The following is an 8,820-nucleotide window of genomic DNA, read 5'->3' as shown; positions in this document are numbered from 1 at the left end:
ATCGCTATTTTGCCAGCAATATAAAAGAGACCAGCAAATTAGCAGTGGATATTCCAGCCCATTCCTGCCCCACTTGACTTTGCCTAGAGCAAAGGTCACCTATTCCCACTAAGCCCCGCCCAAATTGAAGATTTGTAAACACAACAATGATTGTTGTTTTCAACCATGAAGTTTAAGGGTAGTTTGTTACACAGTAATACATAGTTGGAACAACATGTATGAATATTTAATTTGTAAATCATTCAGTGAAAACTTTTACAATAAATAAGTGAACATCTACTTATACGTTTTGAGTACAGAAGTACCTAATAATCTGCCATTGTCAAGTAAACTGCGATAAATATGCACTCCAAAGCATAGACATGTATATCTCAAGAAATGTAATTTATTGATATATGTCTAATGTAATTACAGATATGCCTTTTGTGAATACTAAAACATTTCAATTTAAACCTAAATAGTGGTATTACACTATGGGCTATAACAACATGACAATGATATTATAACTGCAGATGTTTATAATTTCATTTATAGTTAGACATGCAGTTCCATAAAACATGAAAATGTAGACTGAAAATATTTTAAATAAAGTATATAATGGAATATTTAACTAGTTAATGCTTGTCTTAGAAACTATATAGGGAAGCTAGGGGAAAAATGTTATTTAAAGAGCCTAGTCTATGTCTGTTTGTAAAAGTCTAGGCTTTGTCTGGATTATCAGAAGACAAAGATGCAGCTCCGCTACCCTTTCCAACAATCTAATAGGAATTTGGGGGCTTCTTAGTGAATAAAAAGTATTTGTCAAGAAGGAGAGCATGGACTCAAAAATGGTGAGTAGTGGGGAGTCATTAGGAGGAATGGTATCTGACAAAATTTCCAGTATGTGCAAAAATGTATTAATTATATTTTATTTTCTTTGCTACTTGGCAATTTGATGTAATCATTTGTCAGTTCAAGTCTCATTGTATTTAGATGCATGAGTGCTCTGCTTGAGTGGTATTTTTGTTTTTGGAATGGGGCAGTAGGGTGAGAGAAAGTGATGTCAAATAAATGAGAAGAAATTACCCTGAGTCATGTTATGAACTGAATTGTTCCCCTTCCTCATTTTATTAATATATTGAAGCCCTAACCACCGAGGTGTGTGTATATAGACTTACGGCCTTCAAGGAGGTAATTATCCTTAAATGATGTCAAAAGGGTGAGGCCAGTGCAATGGGACTAGTGTCCTTCTAAGAAAAGGAAGAGACACCAGAGGTTGAGCTCTGTGTATGTGCACAGAGGGAAGGCTATGGGAAGGCATGGCACCTTGATCTTGACTTCCGGCCTTTAGAACTGTGAGAAAATAAACGTCTGTTTTTTAAGCCACCTGGTCTGTGGCATTTTGTTATGGCAGCCCTAACTGACCACTACAAGCCAGTAGGGTAGGGGGATGAGAACAACCTTCTAAAGTAACATATGAATGAGATCAAAAGCAGGAGATGATTCTGAGAACAAATCCTTAGAAACTGAAACAAACTTAAGGACATTCGATTTCCTCAGAATGAAGAATGAAGGATTTGATTCAGTTTTATTTAATGGACAAAATTAACTGATCGTACTGATCCGATAGCTAGAATATATTTTAAATGTTTTTTTTTTAATAAACCCTGGATTATATTAAAAGACCATAAAAAATAAGATTAACATTAAATTGCCTGACACAATATGTATATTTGGTTTTGTTTCTATTTTCTTTTGCACTGTACTGAAAATCTATTTATAGTATCTCCTTTTTTAATAATTTTTATAACTTGAGGTTCAGCAGAAATGCCCATATCACTTGTTTTATATATTAAGCAACTTCAATTATACCTTTTAAGATGGAATCTTTGTTCATTCCGTTTGGTTTGAAATTAATGTAATCTGAAGTTTGGGGAAAGAATGTTTAAAGTTAACTATTTGCAGTTTAACTAACTTTATTGTCTAAGGTATTAAAATTCAGTACTTTCTACCTGCAACTGCATACCTGGACACTGAAATGTGATCATAGTTTTTAAGTAGCAAATACCTAAAAAGGCTTATGGATGACCATAGGTAAATTAAATTAATAAAGATATGTAGCAAATGCTTGTTTGACCAAAGTATTTGCAAGCTTGAGGTCTTTCTACTCTGTCTAGAAAAAATAAACAAAAACAAACAAACAAAAAATGTAAAATTTAAGTAAGTTTAAACGAGAAGTGGAAGAAACCCCAAACATAAAACGAGCAAGATATGTTCAAAAAAATTTGTCGGTCAAATTACTTGACAGTGGAAGGAGAAGAAGACAGAAAACTGATGAAAAGATTCTGCCAAAAATATAATCAGAAACCTGTAAATTATTTAATGAAATTGAACTGGCAATATTTTTATTATTTTATAATATTTGAGAAATAAAAATCCTGTTTTAATCATTACATTCACTCCTTATTCCTTCACAAGGTGTAAGCAAAATTAATATCTGTGACTTTTCTGTTTCTATTCATATTTATAATTTTAAAAATTATTGTCTAAAATATACTGTATGTTAGACTAATATGCTTGTAATTTTTAATTTAATATTTAAAGTAACTACTTTTCATATTATCAAAATGTATACAAATATAGTTTCAATATATACAATTTCATCAGATGAATAGTATTAAGTATTAATTTAAACATTCTCCTATGTTTCCTATTTTAAATAATAAAGCAGCCAAAACTATTACTATGACATATTTATCTGCTTTTCCCTTAGACTATGACATAGAGACAAATGACTTTTTACTTGCTGATTTTTTTTTCTATAGAGAACTACCAGTATAATGCTACTTTTTGTCCATCTTAATGCTTTAAAGATAACTAAATGTGTTGATTAGAGGTTCTTTTTTGTATGTTTTGGTTTGATCTTTTACTAATTCTAGCCCAGGATATTGTTGTATAAACACAGTAGTAATGAGTGACCTCAATTTAAGTTTTGTAAAGGAGATTATTTTGATGAACGGTGATGTGGTTTTGCTGTGTCCCCACCCAAATCTTATCTTGAATTCCCATGTGTTGTGAGAGGGACCCAGTGGGAGGTAATTGAATTATGGGGGCAAATTTTTCCCATGCTGTTCTTGTGATAGAAAAGAAGTCTCACAAGATCTGATGGTTTTAAAAAGGGGAGTTTCCCTAAACAAGCACTCTCTCTCTTTACCTGCTGCCATCCATATAAGATGTGACTTGTTCCTCCTTGCCTTTCTCCATGATTGTGAGGCCTCCCCAGCCACGTGGAACTGTAAGTTCATTAAACCTCTTTATTTTGTAAATTGCCCAGTCTTGGGTATGTATTTTTTGGCAGCGTGAAAATGGACTAATAAAAAAAGGCTATGTTTGCAACAAGGAACATGAATAAAGAAATAATTTTATTCCTTTAACACCAAGGTAATTTCATATTCTAGGAAGGTAATTTTCAGCATTTAAAAATATCAGCAATTAGTTTTGAAAAAAAAATAGTAAGAATATATAGAGATATCAATTTAATTTGTATGCATTCTTCTCCAAATTTCATGTGTTGAATCACTAATCCCCAAGGTGTTTGTATGTTGGGGCCTTTGGGAAATAATCAGTGTTAGTTGAGGTCATGAGTTTGGGGCCATCAAGATGAGACTACCATCCTTTAAGAAAAGACACCAGGTTGGGAGGCTGAGGTGGGCTGATCACCTGAGGTCAGGAGTTTGAGACCAACCTGGCCCACATGGTGAAACCCCATCCATCTCTACTAAAAATACAAAGATTAGCTGGGTGTGGTAGCCCACACCTGTAATACCAGCTACTTGGGAGGCTGAGGCAGGAGAATTGCTTGAACCCGGGAGGCAGAGGTTGCAATGAGCTGAAATCATGCCACTGTACTCTAGTCTTGGCAACAGAGCTAGACTCCAGCTAAAAAAAAAAAAGACAAGACACCAGAGAGCTTAATTTCTTTCTTGCCTTTCTTTTATATGTACCAAGGAAAGGCCATATAGGCACACATCAAGAAGAATGTCTACAAGCCAGGAAGAAAGCCTTTACCAGAAGGTAACTAATCTGGTACCCTAATCTCAGACTTTCAGGCTCTAGAACTGTAAGAAAATATATTTCCATTGTTTAAGCCATGCAGTCTGTGGTATTTTGATTTGGCAGTCAAATATAGACAGACTAATACATGCAATGATTGTAAATCTTTATAATTTATTTTAATAGTACTCCTAACCCAGTGTACTTCTTAAGATATAGTAAAGACAAAATTGTATTGACTATATTAATATTAAATACCAAGAAAAGGAATTGGTAAGAACCCTAAAACTAACAATAATGCATATTAAATAAACAAGTCATTTATTTTCCTAGCATTTTATATATACAGTATTTCACTGAAATTGCAATAAAATCAAATTAGGAATAACTTCCATTTTGCACATTTACAATTATATATTTTTCATCTAATCTGTTCAATAGATGTTAAGTAAAAGAATTATGTGTGTAATACATATATATGTGTCAAAGAAGAGCTACAAAGTATGCAAAAAGAAGAAAGCTGAAGATATAATCACACGGCATTTTTAGTAAGTATACTTGATTAATTCAAGTAGAAATAAATCAGGATACATAAAGTAGAATATGCAAAATCAAATTCAAAAAGTATCAATAATTGCCTGTGAGACATTTAAATTAATTTCATGAATCCATAAAGCATTGGTAAGCAGCCTGCCATTCGTGGTCTTGTCTTATAATTGTTTAACACTTCTTTTTAAAAGCAATTTATCTGCTTTGAATAAAATCCTATTCATCAGCAAATGACAAAAGCTCCATAAGGAAATATTTAAAATAATACTGAAATTAATACTTTGAAATCTCTTTCATCTAAATGTTATTTTCTTCTCTAATATAATGGGAAAAAAATCACAAATTAAAGAACATCTGAAATTAAGTATCTTTGTTAGGAGAATAGTTCATGATTCATAACATGTAGGTATTTGAGCTTGTCCAAATCAAAATTAGACTTTTAAAGACATTTTCTTCAAAATGAAAAAAACCCACCAAATTGCATGTCAACTTCATGAAAAAAGTTTTTTTTTGAAGCTTCCATTTTATGTCAGCTGACCTTGCTTGAATATCTACATTTCATGCTGTGTAAATAGAACTGCTTTTGTGCTATTTTCCTGAACATTTTCTACATTAGTTCAATCTGGAATCCTAGCAACAGACCACTTTGATATGTGCTATTTTTCTTTTTGATTATTTGATAATTGTCAGATAGTAGAGATCGGAAATCAACGTTACCAAAGATCTGATATCAGCACATTTAGCTACCTGGATGATTATTTTCTTCCTCCAGAATCTTAATAAAAACATTTCTATTCAATCACTTAAACATATATTTAAATGATTCAACTTATTTTTTTATTTTAAAAAAGAATGCAATGAATATGTAAATATATTCTGACAAAGAGACAACCTACACTAGCAAAAGTATGTGAATGTACAACTTCAATCTCCTGATTGATAAAGTCCTTCTATTGATATTTCCAGTCACAGCCGCAGACCGTGGTTAACATATTTAGTTTGTGTTAACTTGGCCTTTTCTTTATGCATTTAATAAACATAATAATGTGTATAACACTCTTCAAATACATTTTGATTTATAGAAGATTGTGTCATTCTTACTTATTCTACTGACTTTCATTTTATTCACTTAACAGTATGCCTTTGAGAGTTTCACAGCAAAACCTATAGGACAAGTGTACCTGAATTTTAAAATTGAATAACAGCAGCAAAATAATTGGTAACAATACTTAAATATTTACTTTGTGTCAAGTACTGCCAGGCATGTTTGTTTGAATAAAGGTTTTTAATCCCTACAGTCCTATGAGTATGGTAACTGTCTGCATTCTCTATTAAAGAGAAGGGAATTCACAAATAAGAAAAGGTTAAGTATCTTTTTCAATGTCACAAGGTTAGTGTCAGAGTTGTATTTGCACTGAGGCAATTTGGCTTTAGAGTTTGAGCTCTTAATCAGGCACTACTGGTTTCCAAAACAGAACATCTTTCCTAAAAATGTTTGTACCATAATTACCTATTCTTTGATTGTTAAATTCACAGTACTCTGTTTTAATATAACCAACAACATATTTTGAAATCCCTTTAAAAGGATATGGTATGTATAAACGTACACTTATGTTTGATGCATTTTTAAAAATAATAATTGGATGAAAACTACACATGCAACTGTTTATATAATAAAATCATTATTAGTGTATTTTCCCCTTGGTATTTCTAATTGCAAATATTTATAAAAGTTGATGTGAATATCTACTGTTTGGAGAGTGAGATGTATTTTATGAAATATTAGGAATTTTCCTAAAAGATTTGAAAAGAAAAAGCTCACCTTCAAAAGTAAGATTATTCAGTAATACAATAACATTGAATGTCAAAATATTTTGGAGAAGAGATTTTCCTAATTCTTTTAAAACTAATTTATTATTTTCATAATCAAGGGAGTAAAACCAAACTTGTAGAGTAACCCTGTAAAGTAAACCGTGACTCTTTTGTCTTTGGCAATAATGCCTTGAAGGTGGGTGTCTATAGTAAAAGGATGCAACATAGGAGAGATAAGAGCAATATTATAAACTTTCCAGTTCTAGAAGTTGTAGAGCCACTAAAGCTGATTAAATCAGGTTACACAAAGTAAGACTGAAGGTAGTTTTGCAGATGATTAATATGGTACAGATAAATTTAAAAAATTTGGCAGCACACGCTCAGGTAGAGGGAGGTTCTAAGAGTTAGTGTCAGTGTTTCGTAGCCACTCTTAGGATTTTAAGGAATGAAAATGAACCAGAAAGAGCTGAAAGAACATCTGGGGTCTTGTCAAAGGTAACCAGGCTAACAAGGTCTAGACTGCTTTACCCTGAGGAGTATGATCTACCCCATATGGGACCAAACAAGACAGGGTCAGATCTTTGAGATGTCTGCAGTGCTGCAGGGGTTGGGGACCACAGAGTCAGCTAGAGACTCATCCAGTCTCTGACTAAGATATGGTCATAAACTACATCCTCTGCAAATTTCTGACTTGAAGGCAACAATGCAAACAGCAATTAGGGAGGGCAAGTGTTACTGCTTCAGAGACCACAAGTAGGCTTGGATATTCAATCTGTTCTTATCTGGAGCTTTTATCTTCAAATATCATTTATTTATTTTTATTTGGTTTGAATGTTTTTTCTCAAAAGCAGAAAAATAAGAGGAAATGGAAAGACAGTACTTTTAATCTAAAAGAGTCTGCACATTAAAGATTTCTTTTAATAATTGGATTAAAGACAGTTTAGCGAAATGGATATTTAGTTATTTTTTCTTGCCAGCAAGGTGAAGGCTTAAGATAAAGGTCAAATTATTGAGGGAAAAAAAAAAAAGGTCTTAATTCTTGCATATCCAAATTATAGCCAAATTGAATCCAGCCAAGAAGGTTTTTCCCTTTTTCAAGTCTGTCAAGAGAAATTTTGTTGTTATTATTTATTTGTCTCATTTTCCTTTTATTTTATAAAAGAGTGTTGGGGTTTGCAAATGCTTTTGTTTTATAAGAGTTGGAAATAAAATATTTTGTTTGTTGGTTTTTACTCATATTTGGTCAGCATTTCCTCAACTGTGCTTCACTAACATTCGGGAATATATAAGCCCAGTGCTTGGTGAAGAAAAGGTTTCTGGGAGATAGGAGCTAGTTAAATGGATGGTGGGTTAGGAAACCCCACTGAAGGATAATTAGTTTTCCTTGAGGGCTCAAACTTGCCATGACTTGCCATGACTTTGGTTCACGTATGGATTAATTTCAGGAGTGAGGAGTGTGACTATTCCGGCAATGGGAGTTGCTGATTCCCATCTTCCTAATCCTACTCCCAAGAAACTTTAAGTCAGTCTTTACTCAATGGAGATGCAGTGGCTAATAAGTAAAATAAAATAAAAACCCACAGTAAATTGTTTGGTTCTCTCTCTCTCTCTGTATATATATATATATAAAACTAATATATAATATATTAATATTTATTAAATATATTTAATATATATATAAATATTAATAATATCACTTTCCAGGTCTCTCACACACACATACACACTCCAGTTTCATGGTCTGTCTTGTTTTATAGGTATCTTCTCTTAAAATTTTAAGAAACAGACAACCCTTATGGTACTAAACTATTCCAGAGTGTTTTCAACCTTAATGGGGTCTGTAAAAACACTGATATCAAAATTGGACAAGAAATAAATGGGAAAATGAAAAACCGTTTGGTCAGTTTCACTTAGGGCTCTAAGTTTTATGACACTTTCTATCGACATTTTCAACTATGTATTTTTTTAAAATTAAAATAATATTAATAATTAATGTTTATCAGGTCTAATAAGCAGAAGATTTACACAACCTAAATCCACTTCATTATTAAACATAAAAATGTATTGATAAATATTTGATCCAAGTTGTTTGAAAAATGATAGTCAAAAGGTTAATATAATTATCAAAGGAAAAATAAAAATGGCAAAAATATCAAAATATCAAGAATAGGAAAAAATATCCACAGACATAGAAGAAATAAAACAAATCGCAAAAAAATAAAAAACATTTTCAACAAGTTTGTAAACCTGAAATTCGTTTTAAGTATAAAAATAGAGAAATTACAGAAACTTAAGAATTACATCAAAGTACTATTCTTACCCTTCCATTTCCACTCTATTTAACTGTTGCAAATTAAGTCTACTCTCAGACAAGTTCACTGGTGTATTCTTTCAAACTTTCAAGAAGCATTTAATGTTTATACTACT

This window comes from Macaca nemestrina, chromosome 7 (assembly GCF_043159975.1).
Source record: "Macaca nemestrina isolate mMacNem1 chromosome 7, mMacNem.hap1, whole genome shotgun sequence".
Lineage (NCBI taxonomy): Eukaryota > Metazoa > Chordata > Mammalia > Primates > Cercopithecidae > Macaca > Macaca nemestrina.
This window is presented reverse-complemented; position numbering follows the sequence as displayed.